Source organism: Solea senegalensis, linkage group LG5 (genome assembly GCF_019176455.1).
Source record: "Solea senegalensis isolate Sse05_10M linkage group LG5, IFAPA_SoseM_1, whole genome shotgun sequence".
Lineage (NCBI taxonomy): Eukaryota > Metazoa > Chordata > Actinopteri > Pleuronectiformes > Soleidae > Solea > Solea senegalensis.
Window position 1 is genome coordinate 4,719,178 of NC_058025.1, and position 26,290 is coordinate 4,745,467.

A 26,290-nucleotide genomic window follows, 5' to 3' on the forward strand; every position below is an offset into this window, starting at 1 on the left:
GAGGGACAGATAATTAATATGATTGGGAAGTGAGGGAAAATGGAGAGACAAAAAAGAATGAAGCATGATGGAAGATAGAAAGTGGGACATAGACTTCTGGCTTCTATCCCACATGGAGAGTCTTGTATGCTATTTTGATAGTTGTATAAAGACAATTAAAATAGAATTTGGAGCACTGAAGTCAGATTGTACTTTTCATCTTTTACATAAAAACATTTACCTGTCATGCACATAATGATAAAAACACTGCCAAGATGTAGAAAACGAGCACAGACCAGTTCTCATTTTTAATCACTGTTTTTATTTCTGCACCCGCAGTTACATTTCATTGTGAAGACACAGAGTACAGACACAGTGCATATCGCTGCATGTAAGTGATTTCAATCAGGAGGCTTCACGATACCGATTCCTGCACCTTTCATGCGCGTCAGTTGTGGGAGTTTGATCAGTGGCTTTGATCGCCCTGTCGGCTTTATATTGCCATGCATGCTCTTTCCACAACTAAACGGGACCCAATTATGTCAAGTACATTGTTCTTTATCCGGGGTACAAAGCAGGAAATAACTCGCTCTTAAAAACATCACTTAAAGTCAGAAAAGCATGTTTTTTTATTTTTTATTTTTTTGCTGTCAAAAGATACTTTTGTTAGACTCAGTCAATTACAGGAAATAAAGTTTCTTAAATAAATTAACATATTGTAAAGTTTCGGTGCATCGGATAAAGATATTATCCCATATATATACACTGTACATATTGCATTATTATTATTATTAAGAATGAGTTCAGGACAATGATGCTCCTGGAGCTTCTCAGCCTCAGGTGTAGAGTTCATCAAGCTCCTCTCTTGGTGACATCCAGACTCATCTCTCACCGATCATCCAAATCATGCACCTAAGGAAGAGAAAAATCAACAATAAATGACATCATTTATTATATTCGACACTTTATTCCATCGTGACTTTATGGAAAACACGTGGCCCCACATACAATGAAACCTTCCAACAGCAAATGTTGTCTTTAGAAACACAGATCAGGTAAATACAGAATACCCAGCAACAGTGGGCAATCTTACACCTTACGCACACCTGTTTGTCAGTATGTTTATATGACATTAGAGATTCTGGTACACAGAAAAATAATCCAGTCAATGGGGGCCGTTTCACCCCCCAGGAGGAATATATCGTACACTGGTACAAGGGCAGTAGTTCAACTGAACATCATACATAAAGATTTAGCCTTAATCCACAACAAACACACAACCCCTGTGTGTGTATAGTGTGTCAGAGCTTAAGTATGTGAACATGTTGTATAGTTTCGCCACGTCCAAATGTGAACTCCTTGAAAGAAAGGAGTTCAGTAAGTCCTGAGTTGCCAGTGTACTTGAAGACAACAAAGGCCTCGACGATTATCTAGTGACATTAGTCCCCCCTCCCTCATATCACACTGCACTTTCCTCCCATTGTTCCCGCTGCACTTCTCACATGTATTGTCTTACATGATATCCTTAGAACCCGATAAGACGCCCAGCGAAGGTTTTTGTGGCCGAGGACACAGGCCTGGGAGTGTCTCAGGGTTACAGCTGCTTATTATTCTTTCACAGCAGAGACTGGTAGACTGTAGGGTCCAGGAAACGCCTTATCGGATCCCCTTTACACCAGGTCTAACCTGGGTTACCTGCTCCTCCAGCCCTTCCTCCGGGAACTCCAGCCATACCGGGCACTCCCAACCTCCAGACAGACATGGTGTTCCATTTCTGTGAAATTATATATCTCATTGACAAGCATGGGAGGTATTTAGGGGCCTTGGATGTCAAAAACATATGTCACGTGAATATTCAGGTCAAGTGGGTAAAGAGGGTGCCGATTGTCCCTCTGGAGTTTTTGGCTTAGATTCTGAGAGTGCGACTGAGTCTGATAAGAAGGTGACAATGAAACTGAAAGTAAGTTTTAATAGAGCTGATTGTGGCCAAGAGGAAGTGAATGTGATTAACTGCATCATTGATGCCAAATGTCTGAGTTTTTACCAATCCAGAATGGAGCCAGGAGCAATTGTTATCGCATTATCAGGACTCCAAATCTTTGAGGGATACCCAGAGCAGAACAGAGAGGGAGTAGGGGAGTAGTATCTGATGTTATTATGAGGAGGTGAGTCTTGAAAGCTGCTATAAGTCAGTAACTCCCCCAAGTTTTTGTTTGTTTGTTTTTTTCAAGGAATTTCACAATGTACAAAAGAAGTGTTTTGGCCAGGCTGTCTTCGACAACAAATTTCTGTGATGTTTGGCTGACAGTACAGGACAGTTCAGGGTCGAAGGGGGTAGGTGGTCTCTGTGAGCCAAACTCAGTCAAGTCCAAAGATGAAGGAGGGGTGGATTTAAAAAAATCAAGTAAACTACCCTGACTGCTCAGAACACCTCAAGGGCACACACTGTTTCTCTGGCCTGGCCTGTCTGTGGCAGCTGATCTTGGTTACATGTGCCTCTCATCGTCTCTGCTGACTCTGCAGTTTAATACCTACAGTATATACTATGTACATATAATGTCCACTGTGTGTGTTATAATCAGACAGATTATAGCCCAGTTTCATTTCACGAGTCATACTTAAAATCTTACAAAAAGATGTTGGTATGAGCAAGTTACCTCTGGGTGAGATCGCTGGTGTGAGTTAAAGTTATCTTTTCTAATCTGGGGCCATATTTTTTTTACTTGAGAAAAATCTATTGCGGACAACCTCACTGGGGATTCTTCGTCTTTTCCCTGACCGATTTAGCAAACGTGAATAGCTGACACACTCTCCACCGAAATGCACATTTATGGAGAAAAATACATAGATGTCTGAGAGTCAAAGCTTTCCTTAGGAAATTGATCAGGACACAAAGTGTTACATGTGTTGCCCGGGGTCTGATAACAGTTGTTGGATTAGCTGTAAGCCTTGTTCTCTTTCAGCTCAGTCTCACTGGACTCCAGATGCCTCAATTTGCCACGAGGAGGCAACTGATGCTGCTGCAAAGCTTAAGCGAAGCCTTTCTGTTTGACAGATCGAGATTTGGTGCAGTAGAAACATGATGTAACCCCGGGAGAACCCACCAAAAACACCATTCCCAGTCCCATGTCTGACCTGTGGTGTTTTCTCTTTTTTAATCACATGTGTAGATTGATGCATCACAAATTTAGTCATTTCGTTTTTTTGTCCCTCTTTCAATTGATCTTTGAAATGATCCCACTGACTGACAAAAAATACAGTGCACTGTCCCAAGTTATAAAAGCTTTCGCCATAAACATTAATGTCTAACAACTAGAAAATGAATGCATGTCGTGGCACTGCACCAGAAATGATGCCAGAACACGCATGAGTCACATGATACAAGAGTGAATGCCTTTCAAACACATTCCGACTGAACAAATGACCTGCTTAAAAGCAGATTTGGAATTCTTTTTTGCAGTCGGCTTGCAGGTTAGGTTACTTGGAGCATCTTGGTGTAAATGGCGAAAGTAAATCAGTGTTTTGTCTCTGTATACGAGGGCTGTGATTGGCAAGTGGCCCTGCCCAGTGTCAGCTGGAATTGGCTCCATCCCACCACAACCTCTCAGAGTGTAAGAATGAATGAATGAATGACTCTAGGCCTGAATAACACTGTACATACAGATGCCAAGAAAAACAACCTGGGCTATAAATACACACACACAAATGCACAGACATGCACAAAGATATGACTGACATGCACAGAAACACATCTCTCTGCCACCTCCCCCCATCTATCCATCTCTGCCCATGCTTCTGAACCATGGGGAGACATATTCTTTTTCATCTGTCAGTGTGGATGGAAACAGACATGTTCAAAACACACAACAATGGCAGAGCCAGCACCAAGGAGGCTCTATGTTTTGTATGCTTGAAGCACTGCATTATCTCCTAAGTGTCTTGCAACCCCGGTATAGTAAATAATGGATGCCCCCCCCCCTTCTGCAAAAAAAACCCATTCTCACTTCAGGGACCAGTCATGGTTTACCTGTATAAATGCCCTTTCTGTGTCTTTGGAGAAATGGATGGCACTAAAGGATGTGGGTCAGACGATTTCATTAGCGCAGCATTTCTCTCTGTCTTCTTCGATCACTCTTTTGACAGAGGCAATGTCACTCAAAGTGTCTCCGGGACAATTTCGCACAGCGTTTCCGATCATTCCGAGTGAACGCGGAGGCTGCTGATCTTGAGCGGGGAATTTATGACACGTAGCCCCATATAGCAGGAGGGCAGGGACGGCAAATGCTTGAAAGGGGAGCACGTAGTCACCTCTCATATCGGCTGAATATCCTTGACGTCTTTAGCGCGGAGAATCCAGTCATTATGCCATTTGATTTCTGGGTTACAGTCTTTGAGGGGCCCGGCCAACCTGGAAAAACACAGGAAAGGGATCATATTTAGTCCATATACACTCAAAAAAGCACATTTATTATTGTTATTTTACAGACATGACATGAGCATGCATGCTTTGTCATATATATTTTATGCTCTTTATGCAGGAAGTTCAGGTGGTGTGCCAAGACATAAAATTTCTGCTCTGCCCTCCCCCATTCATTCGGGAGGTTACATCGAAAGAGTTTCAGCTACAGTGAATTATTTACTTGATTCACTGTTTCGGCCCTTTAACCTCTCAGAAAATGCACAGGCAGTCGGGGTTAAAAATACACTCCGGCAGGATCTGAGTTTGACTCGAGTGTATGGATGCGTATAGAGATGTAGGTTTAAAAAGAAAAAAATGGTATAAAACAACATAACCCATGACACATAAAGCAACTTACATTCTCTCTCTCTCAAACACACACTCACACACACACACACAAACTCAACAGAGCATCATTATGTGATACTTTCAGAGTGAGAATCCAGACTGTCCCAAATGGGATTATTATAACACAGCTTGATCTCTGCAAGAGTGTGATGGTGTGAGTCTGTGAGAGAGAGACAGAGTGTGTGTGTGTGTGTGTGTGTGTGTGTGTTTGTGCGTGTTTGTTCTTCATCGAGGTGAGTCCTGACCTCTGCTTCCTGACCTGCACTCCACTCTGTGTCTGCCAAAATATAGAATACAGAGCGCCAAAGCATCAAACCATGCCATGCCAAACCATCAGCACAAAGGGGGGGTTTCCTTAAGAACTAGAGTCTGTGTCTGTCTGTCTGTCCGTCTGTACAGTTGGACATATTCATTGTTGGGGCCTCTGAGTCAAAGGCTGCAATAAAGGTGTCGGGGGTACATTTTGTCTGGCAGCAGAAAAAAAGGGGATTGAGGTTGCAGCAGATCTCCATCTGAGTGAGTGAATATTAATGTCACAGAGATATGTGGGCCTTAAACACACACACACACACTTGGCTATGTTGCCGTGGTATGTCCCTGGCATGCAGCATTGTTGTCATGGATACCCCCAGACACATCCGCTATCCCATAAGTGGGGGGATGCTGAGCGCTCCAGAGGGTTTGGCGCCACCCCCTCACCACCAAACCCTCAACCTCTACTCCCTATCCCCTTCCCCCTAAAAGGGCTCCCCTGTCCCATTTTTCTCCCCAAAAACATATTTTTTTCCAATATTCATTCAATGTCGATGTTCTTACTGTAACTGGGACGACTTATAATGGAGTAGAAACATGGATGGAACAATGATTGAGTGAAATATAGACAGAACCTTCTTTTCAAACATGGGTTTAATTCTTGTTTTATGATGATAAAAGGTGAAAATATGACATTTGTGTGTGTGTGTGTGTGTGTGTGTGTTTGCTCTCAGGGCTGTGGTTAAGCCCACAGTTCATTCTGAACTGATCCTTTTCATTAGCCATTATCAATAATTCAACATTGCACTTGCTTTAATGGTTTAATGTGGGCAAACCCTCGATCCGCACACAGCCACGCTGTGACAAACGCACACACACACACACACACACTTTACTTAATAGCACTCAGTGTGTTGGCCTGCACCCAGTGCCACTGAGGTGAATATAGATGTGTAAACGTGCACACATAACACAGCCGCTGCACCTGAAGCTTTCAAAGGGTAGAGCACCTATCAATCAGATGCACCGTTTTCCCCCAACCAGGCAGTCACAAGATCCTTTGATTTAGAGAAGAAATTGTTTATTATTTCCCTTTTATATTTTTACTGTATATAAAGTTATATTTGCAATAAAAAGCGATGGCAAATCCACTACTCGGAAATGAAAGGGTTAATCTTTTATGACGCGTCGCCTCCTGTCTCTGCTCTCTTTTGCCCTCCCTTTCATATTCCACCCCAGTATGGCTGTGCTGTCTGCCTCCACATATGCTGAGAGAGAAAAAAATAATCCTCTTTGATTGGAAGGCTAATTTGAAGTGTCAATTATTCTTATGCAAATGAGAGTACAGTTTCTCACATCTGAAATGGGCTGTGTGTGTGTGTGTGTGTGTGCACAGATGGATGCGCGTGCCCATGCGTGTGTGTGTGTGTGTGTGCGCTCACCAACCTCCCCTTCAAAAAAAAACACACAGCCCCATTCCATCCCCCTTCTAGCTCTTCATCTACCTCTTAGGGAGGAAAGCTGACATACAAAGACAGCTGGCATAATGGGACAAGGATATTTGCATGCACATTGTCCACGGTGAACACCAGACCCATCATAAATTGAGAGCGCCCATGCCAAAACAGTGACAAAGGTATAGAACTACCAGTCAGCGGCCACGACGTTAGACAATGCAGAGGCAAGTTTCTACGCTGTGATGTAAATAATGGAATGCAGCTGCGTAAACGGGAACACGAGGAGAGTGCGGCCGTACCATGGGAAGAACTGTGGGGCCAACAGAACCATTTACTGCAGCTTTTGTCATCCAGACGCTCGCCAGTGACGCTCCCTTTCGCTAATAATCCCAGTGTCGACACAGAACGACGGATACGAGAGAATCCTGTTGTTGTTTTTGTAAAGTTTGTATCGAAGTACGCTATGTGTGCACGCGCCTCTTTATGGTAATTAAAGCTCTGGACGTAAATCTGAGTTTGGAGGAGAGATTTAGTCTGACAAAAGACGGACAAAGTGATGCTGAAAAAGGAGGAAGGAGAGAGGAAAAAAAAGAAGAGTAGACACGCAGAGTGCTCCACTGTTGTCTGAACCTCTCAGCTGATGTGGTGATTCAAGTACAAAAAAAAAAAAGCTTTTCAGGCCCAAAACAGGATCAAACAACCTGCTGTAGAGTCCGGTTACACCGTAACAATGGCTTATATTCACTCCCAGCCTCAACACACAAGCTTTTACCTCAAAGAGTGTGGAGGGAGAGAGAGAGAGAGAGAGGGAGTAGGGCTGGTTTGGAGGGCGGGTGCATGCGGGTACAGAGGGAAGTACAGCGATATCTTAGACGATAATGGCGTTCAGCAGATTAGATGGTATCAGCCTACAATGTTTGTTTTCAACTGAAGGCTTCTGATCATGGTCAACCCTGCAGGCACGCTCGGGCTCAAGGAAACCTTTAGATATTACCAGAGTAGTGAGGCACTCTGGTGTCGATATAGCATTCAAAACTCTCTCAGAGAAAATGAAAATGGTTGCTGAGGACAGATCATTGTCTGCCAAGTGAATTACCGAGACATATTTAAAAGAAAACAACAACTACCTAGTTGGGTTAAAAATATCTCATCAGTCCAAAAGTGTACCAGCCTGGACCGTACCATGTCTTCTTCTTATGTGGACCAGCTCCTTCTTTAATGTTTAGGTCAAAGAACTATTCCATTCATTAGCTTATTAGCAAAGCCATTAGCATGTTTTTCCCGATATCACGTAGCAACACCGGAAAACACCCTAAGCTGACATTCTGATTGATCCCACAATCTACAAAAGGCGTCCTCGTGTTTAACCTTCCGAACACCCCGCGTCTCCGGCAACGAACAGCCGCCCTGGCAACTTGTATTTGTTTTTGCACTGGTTCAGTAGTTCTGGAGGAAAATTAGTATGCAGCCAGGGACAGGCGAGCTTGTCAAGATCAGGGGGAAATCTCTACCCACCCACTGGGTGGATCTACATTCATGAACAAGTTTGACAAGAAAGCTGACTAGTGTAAAGACAAGAAGCAAATAAAATGGCGGGACACCCTGAATATTCTTTTTCATATGAGTGCACCGAGAACACCAACGTAGACAGCTCTTCCTCTTTAGCTGTCTGTCTTTCACGTCTGTTCATCTACCAGGACGCTCGCTTTTTCTTCTGTTTTTTTTTTTTACACTTTTCCCAACCTGTAGCTAAATCCATGTGTCCTGCGTGTCAAAGCGCTAAGGCCAGTCATTTTTGGGGGGTTGTTCTACTGGACTATAGAGCGAATAAACATCCATGTGAGGAGAAAGCGATCTGGTGCCCTTCTCTCACTGAGCCAGAGCTCTCCTGGGAAACACACAGCTCATACAATGGATAGAGGAGGCCTTTTGTTGAGTCGCTGGGAGCTGCAGGGCTAGCTGTGGATCAAACAGGGGTGTGTGTGTGTGTCTCACATACGCACAAACACACACACACACATAGAATCCCAGACTTTCCTCATCTCCCTAAACTCAGTGACTGAGTAAACTTCTTCACCTTTTTTGCAGTGTAGTTACCAAGGGCAGGAAGATGAATTTAAAACAGCCAGCAGGAGAGGAGACAAAGAGGAGAACGGTGACGTAAATCAGTGTTGGACTGATTGAAACTGGTTTTAGTGTAAGTCTGAAGGGGGCTTGCTGTTGTATTATACACAAGCACAGTTCCAAACTTGCATGGCTGGGCTCTCTCGTTGGGTCTGAAGCAGGCAAATCTGGATACATGCTTGTGGGAGGCCATGCTGTGTGTGTGTGTGTTTAAATATCAAACTGATAATATTGGCAAGAGATAAACTAAGAAATGAAATGCATTATACATAAATGACAGCTGTACGATACGGTGTAATGGCCGTGTCTATGGAGGAATACAGTTTACGAGCAAATGTGGTGACAAAGAATAAAACAAAAAACTGCCGTGTTTCTCATCCCAGAATGCATTTCAAGACATTCCCATTCAAGCCACTCCCTTTGCTCCTGGCCGCCCTTTTCCCTCCTGTAGGATCTATGGGAATTCTCCTCGCTGAAATGAACTCACACCATGTGACCCTGGGGCTCCCCCTTTTCCAGTCCACCCCCCCCACCACCACTTTCCCACAGACCCCCTCTCTCTTTGCATCCTTCCTGTCTTTCACCCTACCTTCCCACTGCCTCCTCCCCTCCCATCCCAGAATCTCTGCCTTGCTTTCAAGTTCAATTTTGGGCACAATGAAGTTGTTCTGGCTGACAGTTTGGCTGCTAGAATAAGTGTTGTTTGAGCCCGCTGTGTGGCCCTATAGAGGTCCCATTCTCCAGCTTGCTAGCTCAGTTACCCAGAGCCTTGTGGGTGGAAGCTGGCCATTCGTCCTCCATGCCCCCACCTTCACCCAAACAATTAGCCTCCAACCACATATAGACTTGTGCTCACCTGCGCCTACACTGTGCTCTTTACAAGTTGGGACTATAAAGGAAGGACACGCACGTGCACACGCAGAGCAAGCGTGTTCACTTATTTCACAGCACAAATGCATACAATTTTTATTATTATTAAACCACCGCGTTGCTTTTTCACTCCTCCATCACACGTGCGTGAATTTTGATGTCACAAAAATGCCAGAGTCGGAAGGTCACCCTTCTCACCCTCCATCTTTTACAATAGAATTGATGAAATTAAAAATAGCTCAAGTTGTAAACAAGTACAAGGTTTGCTACATACATTGATGGTTAACGGCTAATCAGTGTTTCTACCCAGGTTGCGTTCCCACTGGTGAGAAAGGGCATTTTAAACTGTTCTTGTTTTTTTTTTGACCAGTGGGAACGGGTTATTACAGCTATGACGTCTTATGATCCTCCTCCATATTGTATGTGTTGTGGTGCACTGCCTCACCACAGACAGGTTGGCCTGATTTACTCACTTACTCCGTGTCTTGCAAGACGTGTCAGAATGGACTCCGTATTGGGGTCAACTGAAAAGACAAAGCCTGCAGCCCTCTCTCCTCTGTCGCTTTCAGTGAACATCAACCATCCTCCCCACCCCTCTGCCCTCCGCTCCCTCTGCTTCTCCTGTTTTTTTTTTCTCTTTCTCTGTTCCAATGACTTATCAAACAAATATATAAAAGAATCAGGCTATAAATATTCTCCTACATCCCTGCTGACACACACACACACACACACAAGGTTCGCACAGCTTCCATCGATTTGGACAAATCAAAACCATACCTAACCTTAACCAAATCACAATTCAACTCTCCCTTATGAGCACCAGGTTTGGTCCTGTGTTTATGGCAGAAAAAAGGTCCCGAAGAGGCGACAAATACAAGCACACGCACACACACAGAAGCCATGACATGAGAAAGTGACTGGGAGAGGCCCTGATGGGTGGACCATATGTCCAGGCGTTGTATATCAGTGGGCTCACCCCCAGCGCTCTGCCAGACCACCATAACTTAGTTTGTCTTCAGCACAAAGTTTGGTCCAAGCTTGGCTGGGTTCATTAGGAAGCTATTCTCTGGAGCCAATGAAGCTCAACAGACCTCCAACAAAGGAGCTAATCACACCCACTGCTGCTCTCTCTCTCTCTTTCTTATTCACCTTCAGTGTGTTTATAAAACCTCCATCCCTACCATTTTGTTTTTTGCGAAAGTCTCACTTTTTTCCCCCCAAATGTCAGTCAAACTGACAACCAACATGTACACAAAACAACACATTATGTAGAGACGTGGAGTCTCAAGAATAAATGAAGGTAAAAAAAGAAATAGCTGAATAATGACACAAACCACCAATGGTTATTAATGGTTATATTTGTCATCCTTTTGTGTCCATATGGTTTATAGAAGTGCGGGTATCCATGTCTCCTTTGAAGATTCCCATTTTTGTGAGTGTTTGTGTACGGCAGTGGACGCTCTCACCTGACGGACACTTTCGCTGTCCCGGTGAAAGCCGGTGTGCGAGTGAGATGCGGAAATGCGCGGTGTGCACATAGTATATCCGTGCATGGGTAAGCAAACCGATGCGGTGCGCCGACAATGGAGAGCCCGGGGGCTGCTGAATACTTGAAATGACCTTGAACCTCAGCATTCTCCATTCCCATGGCTGCAGGGACGGTGAGCATGTCTGTAGCGTTTGTGCATGTGTGTGTGTGTGTTTGAGGAGAACAACAATGAGGCTTTGCACTTTGTCTGTGCACATAAAAGCCCTTCAAAAATGTGTAGCACAGCGAAGGCAGGGTCAAAAATACCCCCAGAATTGTAGAATGAATAATGTAAGGGAGATTTTTAATGCCATAAAATGTATGTATTTTATGGCTTTATGTTGTTAAGGCAGATTTTTAGATTAATGCCCACTTTAGATATAGTCTCCATGTGTTTCCACTATTGAGATGGAGCTGTCCATGTGTGCCCCCTCTACCTCCCAGTCTGCTCAACCCTGCGTCCAGCAGAGAGAGAGACTTGTTCCATACTATGTCCCCTACTGTTCACACAGTGTCACAGGCAAGCATGGACACGGCTGATCTGGACATGGTTTAAATACACAGACACTGTACACACACACACACAGGAAGATTCCCAAAGCAGAGGAACACACACATTTGTGTGCACACTGATGAAGAGGACTTGGTGGGTTAAGAATGACCATAGGGGGTAGGGGTGGTGAAAGGAGACCCAGCGAGGGGTGATAAAGGCCATGTCATTGGGCCCTGCTTGGACACAAATGTCATCAGCATGACTGCCTGTACACGGAGACCCAGCAGAGTGAGGGCGCACAAGATGATCAAGAGGGAAACGGAGACCGAGGGAAAGAAACAGAATTGACAACCTGAAGCAAATTGTGTTATACCAGAGATAAAAAACTATTAATAATTCAGGATTTAAACACAGAAGGCAAAGTTATTCATATATTCTGTGGTCCAATGTGTAAGAATTAGCTACATCTAATATAATGTCAATCTTCTTTGTTTATGTAGAACGCATCTGTTGGGATGCTGTAGAAACACTAAATGGTGGCTTCTGTAAAGCAAGGCTCTTGCCTTAAAGGAATACTTCACCAATTTGCATTTAGCTTTGTATTACTAGAATAAGGGTAGTATTTAAAAAAAATTGTGCTTCCCAACCTCTGAGTTGAAAATCTCTTCATTCTTTTCTTTGTTACGTGCCCACCAGTGACACTTGATCCTGTTAGCATAACTGTTAGCAATGATGGCGGACACTGTTTACATTAGAAATATCTTCATTCCTTTTCGTCCACCAGTGACAATTGGTCCTGTTAGCTTAACTGTTAGCAAAGGACACTGTTTACATTAGAAATATTATCATTCTTTTCTTTGTTAACGTGCCCACCAGTGACAGTTGGTCCTGTTAGCTTAACTGTTAGCAAAGATGGCAGACACTGTTTACATTAGAAATCTCTTCATTCTTTTTCTTTAATGTGCCCAGTGACACTTGGTCCTGTTAGCTTAACTGTTAGCAAAGATGGCGGACACTGTTTACATTAGAAATATCTTCATTCTTTTCTTTGTTAACATGCCCACCAGTGACAGTTGGTCCTGTTAGCTTAACTGTTAGCAAAGATGGCAGACACTGTTTACATTAGAAATATTATCATTCTTTTCTTTGTTAACGTGCCCACCAGTGACAGTTGGTCCTGTTAGCTTAACTGTTAGCAAAGATGGCAGACACTGTTTACATTAGAAATCTCTTCATTCTTTTCTTTGTTAACGTGCCCACCAGTGACACTTGGTCCTGTTAGCTTAACTGTTAGCAAAGATGGCGGACACTGTTTACATTCTGGGAATGAGGTCCTGTCCCCCTACGAATGGGTCTAAAAAGTGCAGAATTAGCGTTGCCGTTTCAAGCCTTGGACCAAGGCTGGGCCATGTGTCACTGGTGGACACGTAGAAAAAAAATAGTAATACAAAGCTAAATGCACATCGGTGAAGTATTCCTTTAAGTACATAGGTACATAAAGGGTATTCATAAACAAGGCTATTAAAAACCAAATTATTTGACCAGATGACCATGCAGTCATAAATACGGTCTGGTATATTCCGTTTATTCTCCTATATGTCACACACTGTAACCGTTAAATGATAAAGGTGTCTTTTTTTATTGTAAGAGTATTTTAATACAGTTGATATAACTGTTTACTGTCATGTACATGTGGTACTCACACAGGAGTCAATACTTAGCATCTCTCCTATCCTTGCTCCGCGTAACCACGGCTGCCTCCTCGTCCATTAGATGTTGAACATTTCAACTTTTAAAGTGGAGACACAACAGAAATGCCCTCCACTAGCCCGAGACACCGAATACATTATTGGCATTTTGCACTTGCACTTGAACGTTCTAACAAATGGGCAAAGCACGTATACAGTAAACACTGAGGGTGAAAAAAAAAGAAAGAATTTTTCTGCCTTTTCAAAGGTCAAAATGCAATCCTGCACATTTCCGAGGCACTCAGAGGACCAACAAAACACCTTTACATATGCACTCAAAGTTAAAAAAATAAAATAAAATCCCACTTTGTGGACTTTGTAGGCAGAGTATATACAGCGCGACGTATTTGCTGTTCTTCGTGAAAAGGGCTCTTAAATGAGACAGTGCTTGTCGACTGTAAATCCAGGAGCTGTAGCTTTTATGTTACAGTAATCAACAGATATGTGTGCGTGTGTTTTCTCTTTCCATAAACACAAACACTAGCTTTGTGGTCAGATTTTGAGGCTATAGATGGAAAGATGATGAGTTAAAAAAAAACAACAGACAATATGATATTACACAGACTTAATCCCAATGGATAATTTAAGAGTAAGATTACTTCATAGTTTAGTTTTAGTTTTGGTAATGTTTTACAATAAAGGTGAGGAACAAAAATGGCTGTATATTTGTAGGTTTTTTATTTTATTTTACTGATGTAACTATAAATAAACTACACGTTAATTGTACATTTATAGATCCATTGTTTATTTCGTTTCTGCGCCCTCGTTCGTTTGTGTCCATGTGATTGGCTTTGAGGTCGTCTGCTGACAGCAAAGGGGCCAAATCACACCATGTGTGTAAAATACGACACAACGCAAGGTCAAGGTTAGGTCGCCGTAGTAACGATGAAGAAAGAGTCCTTCGTGCCGTCTTAGATATGTTTGTCAAAAATATCCACAAATGCTTTGCATAGACTGTGTGCTTGAATCGATCATTTTGTTCTTTTAATGGAGTTTTTCCTACTTTATTTAGCGTGTTGACCAAAATAGACAAAGCAGGTCACCTCAGAGGAGGGATAATTATAGGTGCAAGACAATGATTTAAATAGAGAGCTTCAAACAAGATAGAATAATGTGTCCGAAGTCTATTTTTGTAGTATTATTTCCTGGGAAATGTGTGTTTTCACCATCAATCCATAGACATTCCTCCCCTTTTCTGACAGTAAAAGGTGTGGAGGCTGGAATGATGTGATTTCTAAACATTTATTCATCCATTGCACCATCACAGCATTTAACTTTTATTGATCAAAAACAGGCCGAGGGAAACCACTAACCACTAACGATTAACCCTAACCCAACCACAGCAATAACAGATTTCCTGAGCCCTAAACCTGAGGCCATCATCCTCCCGCAGTACGTGCACACACAAGAAGACGTTAAAAAAACATCCTGACCTGTAATACAGATTGTCCTTTTCCCTCTCCTTCCTTTCATTTTATTTAGTTTCCTCCATTTCCACTGCAAAGTTCCTTAGTGAAGGCAGTGTGTTCCACTCATCGCCGACACCTTTTCTCAGTCAGACAGCTGTGATTTGTGCCTCTGTTAAAGCAAAACTACTCCTTGCCTCTTTCACAATATAGATTGCTGCCATTATCTGGAACGATTCCTCTATCTGACACACACACAGGTGGTTGGATGGTGGCGTTGGTTGAGGTAGGAGGACGAAGGAATTTCACCCAACCGTTTTATGAATTACTGATGGGACGCGCTTGAAAATTTGGGACACAATCGCGAGTGTCAGTCGTAAAAAAAGTTGTCACGTCTGAGTCTCTTCATTCCAATCCCCATCACAAAAACGCATGAGGATTGCGGGATTACACGACGGCAACAGTAACCTGACGGATTGATTGATATTCCAGCTAATGTGGTGGAAATGCAAATTCAGCACTGTCCCGCCTTTTCACCACCGAGGAACGGAATCGAATGTTTTGTGGCTGCTGGGGCAGTGATGAGGGTGGGAAAAAAATGGCGAGAAGAGAGAGAGAGGGGTCACTCGTTTGGGTTGTGAATGAGCCAGTGCCTGAGCGGGAACGATGGCGTGCCACTGGTGTGCTCTCCCTTCGCTGCTAATTGATTGCCTCGACTAACAAGAGCATAATGTATTCTATTGTGATCATCCTTTGCCCACGTTCATTAAGCCAGGAAGCGGCGCGATCTTTCCCTGTTTTGTCTCTCTCTCAGGCTCCTCTCATTCGTCCATGCTAATTCTCTGTTTCTCCTCCTCTCTCTCTCTCTCGCTCTCTCTCTCTCTCTCTCTGTGTGCTGGCTGGGAAAGGTGGCCTTAAAGGCGGTGTGACAGGCAAAGCATCCCTTCGCCATCCCGAATGCATAAAAAAAAAAAAACGAAGAGTAACAAAGGACAGATGGAGGGAATAGAGTGCTTGTAGGGATGATGAGGGAAAGAAAGTACAGATGAAAGGACGCGCGCGGGGGAGAACGCGGGGTAAAGCGACGATGGCTGAGGAGATAGAAGGCAATGGAAACAAGATGGTGGGAGAGAAGAAGACATAATCAAAGTGTGGGAAAAAGAAAAAAAAGATCAGAAAAAGCATCTCGAGCTCTCCATCCATAGCTGTCAGGTTCCCACCCGCTCCAGCTCTCCCCCACCCCTCTCTTTTCCCCATTCTCCCCTTCTTGCCCCTTCTTCACCCACCTCCCTTCCCTGCTTCTGCTACTCACTCCATCTCTGGTGCGCCTCTTAATGAGAGGTGGCGGGACAATAGTGCCATTGTTGGCCGTGTTTGGGAAACCGCGAGCTGAAACAATCGCTGTTTACCCAAGCAGTGGCACAGCCCCCGGAACCCTCTCCTTCATTACGACTGGGCCAAGTCTGATTGAGTCGGTTCCACAAGTGCGACAATAAGCCACCGAGCTGGGCCACCGCAATTCATCCACCTCTATTTTCTCCCAACACTTCCTCTCCCGTGTGGTTTCTCTTCCTCCCGCCTTGCATAGTATTACACTGTTCATCCTCAATCAGCAGGAGAGTCAAAAAAAGTATAAATGACAAAGTTTCTCTCTCAAGAAAAGAAAGGAAAAAAAAAAAATCACGTGTTGAATCTATTTTCAAAATGACCTTCATAATCTAGGACAAAGCTAATTTCTCTATTAGAAAATCCCACAAGGTTTGAATATGCTGCAGGCAGCAGGAAATATGACTGACTGCGAGGAAATAAGGGAAAACTCTCTCTCCATAATGGTCTCAGATCATAAAATAAATTGGCACGGAGGTAGCGTTATCAAGCTGATGCTTGTGGCGGAGGCGCACTGAATCAGTGGATTGAAAGCCTTTTCACTCAACCATATCCCTCAGCTCTGTGGCTTGTAGCGGAAGTATGCTACCAGCACTATGCAAAACGGCATCATGAATATGCGTAATTAGGTGGGACTGGTGTAATTTTTCTGGGTTATGGGATGTGACATTTGTGGGGCAGGAGCATACATCAGTGTAAGCACGACTGACAAATTCATAATCCCTTTTCTCCGCAGTGAGGGATTTTCTACACTTTGCCGTAAGAAGAAGGGAAAAAAAAAAAAAAGATGCATATTTTTTTTGTGTCACACACTTAACGGCTCGAGCAGACGCGCGCAAAGACGTATAAAATCATCCGGATAAACATACAGACGCGGGGGCGCTCCCGCAGCCCGGCGACATGCACAGTTAGACACATATGGAATAAAGACGCGGGAAGAGAGCGCACGGCGAATATGCCACTAAAACAAATCTGTGCGTTTGAACACAAACGCCGTCTAAGCTCTTGATCCCAGTCCAATTGTTTTAAAAGCGAAAAGTACATTTGGATTCAATAGAGTAACAAAAAAAAACACACCCACAGAGTTGTGTGTCGTCTGAGAGAACCGAGGACATCAACGGGACACAATTCCTATGCGATAATGCAGGAAAGCCTGATATAAATAAAGAATAAAATAAAATATGACCCAGCCTTGGAAGGCAGAAGGACACTAAGGCTCTGCTATTGCCAGGCAACAAGGTTAAAATAGGACTGATATATGTTTAACCTAATATGAGACTTGATATCGGTTGGCAGTGACAGACTCTGTTGTTAGTGGCTAGGAGACGCAGTGCAAATCTCCAGCTCCATATTAACCACGCTGCTGGAAATACCTGAAAGTCTGGCCAAGATTTTTTTCCCCCCTTTTCTTTTATTGCAACACTGAATTACGAAGCATCTATTATGATGTATAGTGGAGGGGGGGGGGTGTTTTTAGTATGTGTCTCTCTTTCTTTCTTTTGCATTAGGATTCAATTTAGATGAACCTTCAAAGGGACTGAACATGTGAATGCACAAATAAGGACAGACACATAATTGGATCATATTCTTACGCACACACGCGCGCGCGCACACACGCGCCATCAACACACCTCTTCAGAGAGAGCCAATTTATAGCTACTGTACTGAACACCCCTTCACCACCTCTCGCTCTCTCTCTCTCTCTCTCTCTCTCTCTCTGCCATGCCCCTGTACTGATTCACACACACACACACACACCCTCAAATGCACGCAAGCGCACCCTTCGATCCACCGCTGCCACACATACCGAAAGGGGGGCACATCCCTCATAGCACCCAGGAAATTAACTTGACATTTGATGCAGACGGAAAAAAATATTTCAGTTGGGGGAGGGGGAGGAAAAAAAAACAAAGTGTACGAAAGCAGAGATAGCAAAACCCATTGCTTGTTCCACCCTCCTCCACCACCACACCACACACCCCCAATAAGCCCAGGGTCGCATTGGAGAGGGATTTCAGCGATCTGCATTGCAGGCGCCACTGGGTGCCCACAGAAAAATGAGCTTCATCTTTTCTTTTTCTTTTTTTTGTCCTGCCCGTCCTCCTCAGTGTGTGCGCGCCGTCTGTCCGTCTTTGTTTCTGCCGCCGCTTCCTTTCCCTATCCACTTCCCTTGTCTGTGCCTTTTTTTTGGAATAAAAACAAGACTTGACGGTGACGGCGGCACGTGTGAATCGAGACACAGCTCCCTCCGTTGGGTTTGGTGATTCTGGGGGTTAATCGCTCCCAAAATCAACCACCGTTCTTGCACCCTACAATTTCCATGTGAGCAGGCCCGGACAACGCAGCGTACGGTGTGATTTTCCTTTTTGCCTATCGTGGTGATAAGATTAACGACGGCATCAGCGGCCTCCTCGCGGTGACCTCGGCACAATTAATACATCATTATGCACCGCTGTATAGAGTGTACGCACGCGAACACACACGCCGCGCAGCGAGGCCGCCGAACAGCCAGTGTCTGTCTCAATATCCCCCGCATTAGACATGCAGGAATGTTAACATCATTATGCACAATTGTGAATGCCTGTCTGAGCCCCTCCCCCTTTTCTCTCTCTCTCCCCTTTACCATATTGTGTCTGCAATTTAGTCCACTCGTATGTGTGTGTGTGTGTGGGAAAGAGGGCGGCATTATTTAAATGTGGTGTGTTTTCATATGAAACTTGAGACAAATTACTGATTGCAATGAGACTTTGAGACTGATGTGGGTGAACTGTGTCTACGTTTAACATCAGCGTTTTGTCACGGGTAAATAGCTGTGCTTTGTCACAGGAAGTCAGGTTAGATGTATGTATATGTTGAATTTATCCACTGAATTTGAAAGAGCTGGTGTATTTTGACACCGTGTTGTTAATCGCATGTGCAATTTAGGATAAAAGCGCAAATAATGAGGCGATTCTTTTTGCACAGTCTGTACTTATTTCACCATATTTTTATTTTTTTATGTTTTTTTTGTGGAACGGGGGGAAAATTGAGGCCGATCTGGACTGTCACCCCCCCCCGCTAACTGAACATAATTATGTAAATGTGAAATGTTTGATCGAGCTGAAGTGTGACTTTCATTATTGTGGCGTTATTAATATCTGCTCTGCATTTTTCCGCAGCGGTGCGGTCTGAACGTTGTATCCTGCAAACACACACACACACACACACACGCACACTTACTGCGATGCACTGTCACCGTGCTTTAGAAAATAACCCCCTTTTTATTTACAAAAAGGTGCATTTCTTTGCACCACAGTGATCACTGAATACAAATACACATGTTCCAAAAAAGAAAGGAACACAAACCAAACCTCTCTTCTAACCATTGTGGTTATATATACAGTACATCTCCCCCAGTATTTATACGCACAGAAAAACTCAACTGCAAAGTTTTCAGATAAGATTTCAAATCAGATTCAAAACCAATATATTTCCAGCTATGTCTGCCACAACCTAGAGCAAGATTGTCCACACACACACACACACACACACACACACACAGTCCTCCTGCTTATAAACTCTCTCCTCCTGCCACCTCGCTATACTCCTTGCTGCCAGCGATTTGCATTCATTTGCATGATTTTTTTTTTTCTACAATGTGCATATCCTTTGTTCTGACTGTATGATGATGATGATGATGCAGAAGAAGAAACCCTCCCTGCACGCAGCCCCGCCGCAATCTACTTGGATATTAAATGGAAAGGAAAGAAAGAAAGAATCTTATCTCTTTTAATTGTGAACTGATGAGACAAAATTCCCACAAATAGCACCCTCCCTCCCTCCCCTCCCTCCCCTCCCTCGTGCACTTGTGATAATGTAGTACATCAGAAGAAAGAGAGCGATGAGCATGTTCCAGCTTGGTACAATTATTGAATAACCATGGAAAGGACGTATCGTCGTATATTGCGACGAGGTACGAGCGTCCGCATCCAGGAGAGAAATATGGAAATACTTCAACATATAGGAAGAAGTAAAAGAGATTTCCTCCCTCCCTTTATCCCCTCGTCATCCTTCATAATCATTTGCTGTTGTTTTTTTTACCTGATCGTAATCAATGAAGCCGTTATTGCATTTTCTGAGCGATATTTACTTGTATTAGTGTCATTTTTGGCATTTCTGAATGCTCTTTGTTCTTTTGCGTGTTGTTTTATCTGGACACACACACACACACACACACACTGATGCATTAGCACTCCTTAATCATGCAGACACAAGCAGATGACTTCATTATTCGCTGTGGGTAAGCACTGAAGACCCACACACACACACATGCACACCGGAGGGTTTACATACACAAATGCGGGTGCCATGTTACAAGTGCTTATACTCCTGCTGGTGCCCTAATAGTAGGCAGCTGTACTGCAAATTATATGTGTGTGTGTGTGTGTGATCGATGTTTACGAGCGTATAGGAAAGGAAATGCAATGTAAACAAACTGTGCAGCACATGCAGGGTGTATATTATTATTATTATTATTATTATTAAGATTATTATTATTTATCCAAAGGCAAAAATTTACTGTGTTAATGTTTTGTGTTTTATGAAGTGTGAGATGATTAATCATAACAATAGAAATATTAATACAGAGAGAGAGAGGGTGGGAAAGTTTCCTGATATTTTTAAATCGGGAAAAGGTGGAAATATGTGCTGGTTTCCTGTTTCGGTTTCACATGAACCTGCTGCCAAAGTCAGATATAAAAGGGTCTAATGAAGCTGACACACTTAACAGAGCTCTTACATCCTGAGTAAGATGTTTCTACGCGTTAACAAAAAAATAAACTAAACTAGAATGGCAGCTTTTTTTTAAAAACGAATGTTCACCAGCGTGTACGATATCCACAGCTCTATTATACACCGCACAATCCTTATGTCTCAAGTATCAACCTCCCTTTTTTTTTTGTGCCACAAAGGGCCGGTTGGTTTTCGGTTCGCTCCTCTTTTAAAATACTCGTTTGACCTGATTAACAGTATCACCACCGCCGCCGCGGGTGGGGGGAAAAAGGAGAAATTCAATTTGTGGAGGCAAAGAAATTGTTAATTTTATACACAAATAATTCAATTTAGGGACGTGTGCTGCAGAAATTACCATATGACGCCATCTCTCTGTGGTATGGATTTGACTTTTCCCCACCCCATAGTCTTAGTGCCCTGCCCCTCTAATTGGGCCTTCTGAGCAGTCCAGCAAATGTGTGAGTATATTGGGAGTAATTAGGACGAGTAACACTACTGCACACTGTGGCCCATGGGCACTGACATATCACCTCTCCTCCTTAGACCTTATTTTGTTTTTACCCATCCCAGGAAATTTAACTTTTACCTCAAACACTAGCATCACTGTGTGTGTGTGTGTGTGGTATTGCTGCGACACCATCAAGGGCACGAGCATGGCACCGTGCTCTACCATCTATTTTCTGCTGACAGTTGAACGATGTCAATCACTGCAGCTATAGCTGTGTGTACACCCCCGTGTGTGTGTGTGCGTGTGTGTGTGTGTGTGTGTGTGTGTTGGCCAGCACTCTGCACTGCACTCCAAGGAGGTCAACGCACATCAGAAGAATGGTCTTGGAATTGCAAATAAAGAAAGCACAGATGGAAATCTGCTTCCTGCTTTCCCGCTAATATAATTCCCATTTCCCTGTCACGAGAGCAAGCCCAGCTCATTAGCACTCTGTCTCTCTTCAATAACGCGAAATGTCGCGTGCAATAATGCGCGGACGTCTAATTGATGGAGCGAGATGTCCGGCACGCAATGCAAACAATGCCAACGGAGGGCAATTACGCGGGGTTTCAATGGCTATGGAGGAAATTCTTTTTTAAATAACTTCCTGGTCCTGGTTATTTGTGCTGTGTGTTATGTTGTGATGATGAACAATAACCTCTCTGCCTCCCCTATGTGCTTCTTCTCTTTGGTATGGACCACAGGGCAAAGAATGGGTCATGGGATTTGATGCTGCCCACAATCACATCGCCCGAGCTCCTTTCAAAGCGCTGTGATTCTGTTTACTGTGTCCTCTGGACCAACGCTAACATCTATGCCTTTACACAACACACACACTAACTTTGCTGCAGGCAAACACACACATCAGCAGAGATGGACACATGAAAACATCACTCACTCAGTCGAACCCCCTGCCTACAAAGAAATGTAGCCCCCCCTTGTTCTTGTTTTTTTTTGACAAATCTTTCAACACTTAGGGTTTAAAATTTTAATTAAAAAGGAAAGATAATGGGGATGAGGATAAGACTGACTGTGTTCAGTTCAGAGTGGATTTAATTAAATATGAAAAATGTGTTTTAATCTACTGGAAAAATACAGATTGGGTGTGATTTTCCAAAAAAATGGAAAGCAGGAATTTACATGTCGGTGGTTTTTATATGCACATGCCTGTAGCCCTACAATCACACACACACATTTCGGTTTACTGCTCCAAAACTCACCTCACGTGGGTCCAGTGAAGAGCAAAATCCCATGTTGACCTCCACTTCTCGCTGCCCGCAGTCGTCCACAGCTCCCCGCGTCCATCACTGCAGCGTCAGGAGACACAAGGCAGGGAGTGAGCACGTTTACATCCATGTACTGTACATTAAACACTTTTGTTGTTGTTTAAGCAAATCCCAAGTATCTCATGAGGACAGAAAAACACTATTTACAATTGCTGGGAATTCAGAATTGGCAATAGCTTTCTACTTTGCCTCAAATAGCGAGTAAAAACTTGTATGTCACACTCGCAGAACATTTGAAGGTCACGGCATCTACTTTAACTTATATGTAATGAAAGTGCTGACAGTGGATGTGTGTACGATTACATCTTCCTAATTAGTCACTCGTCCCTTTTTTTTAGAGCGTGCCAACACCGCTTCAGCGTACTTGACCTTTGCCTGCTCTCGTGGGAGCGTGAGTAGGTCAAGTGTCAAAGGTCAAGGCTAAAGGAAGTCCATTTTTGAGGTCAGAGCCTTAATAGATTGTCGTCGTTTATGGTTGGGTTGAGACCTAAATATTGACCTTTGTTCCGTTATGATATTCTTATATCTCTCGGAATCTGTTGACATTGAAGTAATTGTCAAAAATAACACCTAAAATCATTGATATTGTTCCATTATCATATCTGTGTGTGTGTGTGTATATATATATATGTATATTTGATAAACAGGGGTGTTATTTTTCTGCATTTCTCCCCGGCACTGTTGTGATGTCACTGCGAGCGTCTTCATGACATTGTCAGTCTCCGCCTGACAGATGCCACATTTTATTAGAGCTCCCCATCAAAATACATGACAACCACACTTGCACTCGACGTGTGTGTGTGTGTGTGTGTGTAGCAGTGTCGGGACGGTGTGCGGCGATAATCAATAATTGACGCACAATGTGATTTGATTCTCAATCTTTATTTATATTTTTCCCACAAATATTCCAGCACAAGAACATCAGCGGCAGACACGCCCGCCACTCACAGTATAACAGTCCAACTAAATTCTGCAGCAATGAGAACTATAGAGGATGAGTATTCTTATACTTCCCCAATGTTTTACATAGTTGTGACTCTGAGAGTGGGACTTGCGGTTGTGTGGCAAACACGATGTGTGTGTTAGTCCTGTGTGTATGTGTGTGTGTGTCTTCTTGCCCTACGGCAGGGTTTAGGGTAACGACACCGCACCCCCCACTCCCCCCTCACCACCGCGTTCCCTTTGCGGCTTGTGTGGCTTGTCTCATCCCATCGCCCTCCTGCTCCTCTATTTTCCACCTCTGCTGCACTACCCCCCCCCCATCACCACCACCATCAACACGACCCTGCTTCTACCGTACATGCATGCATGTGCAGAGGTGGGTGGGGGGACAAAGCCCCCGGTTTGTGCAGAGCAGCAGTGTTGTGATGCAGTGTGGATCCTAAATCCTATGCAAATGTGTCTACTGTATCACACGCGGCGCACACACAAAATATGAGATAACATATGCAACACCTACGAGGATTATTATAGAGTTTAGAATCAAAATTGGAACACAGTCTAAGGGAAAGTCGACTTGTAGGAGACTGTGGCTCTCTCACGTGACGTGACTTCCCTTCTTCGACTCCTTCCCTTACGACTAAAACAAGTGTAGTCGCAGAACAAAAGCATTTCCTTTATATGAGAGGTGTGTCTCCCCCTCCACCCCGGTGGCTTACAGCGTTTCATTATCCAAAGGCGAGGTCTGCTTTGCCACCCAGCCCCCATGTTGCCTGTCTCATTTCCACCGGTAACAATCCATTAGCCAACTCCAGGCTCAAACACGGGCCGCTTAATTATTCTCACTTCTTTGGCAGCACGCCGGGGCGTACCACTCATCAGAGGAAGCGGGGAGGTGGGGGTGGGGGTGGGGGGGGCGACGACGAAGCAGAAGAACAGCTGATATTGTATACGTATGCAAGGAGACACACACACACACACCGCTCACGAGGACGCGCCGCGACGTCCAGATGAGACACTGCGAATGTAAACTAAACCTTTTAATTATGAAAATAAATACCTCAGATAAAATGTGTTTCTAAATTAGTGTGTGTGTGTGTGAGAGAGAGAGAGGTGTGTGTGTGTGCAGGTCAAAAAACAGGGATGATGTGCTGGTATAATTCATCTTGAATAATTTCCTGTGCATTCTTCTTCATGCTATGCCTCAGGAGCACTTCAGGATGAAAGGGAATATTAATGCAGTGTGTGTGTGTGTGTGTGTGTGTGTGTGCGTGGGCGTCATTTCACTAAACACGTTTATGATAATTAACAGCGAGGAGAGGTCAGCGTGACGACACGTGCGTGTGACAGCGCAGGCGGAAAGCGATAAGGCGGGAAAGCGCGATTTACATAAACTGCCAATATTGCCGTCGACGCGCTCCTCTTTTATCTGTAGCGTTTGTTTTTTGTCATTTGACTTTTTTTTTTTGATTTGATTTAAGCCGTTTTTTAAGAGCGGCGTCTATCTGTCATCTCACAGAAGGCAAACATTAATTGTCGACACTGAGGTCACGCGCCCTCGTGCGTTTGTGTGCAGACTTCGATCTAAGTGAGAAAGTCTTTTTGAAAATGACGGCGGTTGAATAATTAAACGAACAGTTTGACACTGTAAAAAAAAAAAACCCAGACACTGACAGTTTTTGTTGAAAAGGAAGTGCTGTGTCTGTGTGTGTGTGTGTACTTATAAATAAAAAAATTACATCAAAATACTGAAATGCTTATAGCAAGCCCCACTTCTTAGCGCGTACACGCGGCGCCATTAGCCGTCGCCGCCCCAATGAGACTGTGTTGAATAGAGGAAAAAAAAAAAAAACGAGAGCGTCAGCTGATCTCGCCGGCGTCCGTAATCGAGGGAATTAATACATGCAAATGAAATGCTCAGCATGCATCGCCCCGCTGTTGACAGTAACTGAATAATTGACTCTCGCCGTCGTGTCCACGTCCACCAAATGTGTGCGTGCATTAATGTGTATGCACGGGCGTGCGCGCGTGTGCATGTGTGTGTGTGTGTGTGTCTATGCCAGCGGACATTTTAAGTCTACCCTCCTCACACTCTCACTACTGCCAAATGCCTTAAGATGGTGGCACCTGGAGGCAGAGCGGGAGCGAGAGGGAGAGATTCATAGAGAAAGCCAACCTAACCCCCCCTTTCCTCCACCTTCAGGGCTCACGACAACACAGGACAGGCCCCCTCTTCCTCACCCATGGCCCCCCAAATAAATATTTAATTCTCCCCTCTCTAATAAGGATATTAGGCAAGTACACCCCGGCCCTTGCTTATATGCATGAGTCCTCTCTCATCAAATTTACATAAAAGGGGCCAGATGCTAATGCGAGCGTAGCGACTGCTGCTCACTATTCTATATGCACTGGTACTAGCTAGAGCGAGCGAGAGAGAGCCCCCCATATAATTTAATTGCCGAATAGCATATATTTTTCAAATGGCTGGCTGTATTCAAATATAAGGCCTCAGCGGGAGCAGGAAGATGGCCGTGTTTTTAATTGTGCTGCCAGGACGCCGACATTATTAATGCTTCTTTAATGTTGTTTCTTTGGGCCGCACATGACGCAGTGCTTACGTTCACTTTGAAGATATCCCGGCCTTGATCCGTGCATTGTGTTGTATATAATTTAAAGTACAAAACTACAAAAACAACACACACCGAGGGTCGTTTCTCCGGAGTGAGCGCCGGGGCCGCGATGTTTTGTAATTAATAGA

General features: G+C 43.9%; 1 long non-coding RNA gene across 1 annotated transcript in view; it reads right to left on the reverse strand.

Moving 5' to 3' along the window:
- Nucleotides 1-281: 281 nt before the first annotated feature.
- LOC122769094 overlaps nt 282-26,290 on the reverse strand; it is a 35,123-nt gene continuing 9,114 nt past the window's right edge. The window contains exons 2-4 of the long non-coding RNA XR_006360406.1: nt 22,528-22,614; nt 4,288-4,387; nt 282-891 (exon numbers count right to left, since the gene is read on the reverse strand). This is a non-coding gene — a long non-coding RNA (uncharacterized LOC122769094). The remainder of the gene's footprint in view (nt 892-4,287; nt 4,388-22,527; nt 22,615-26,290) is intronic.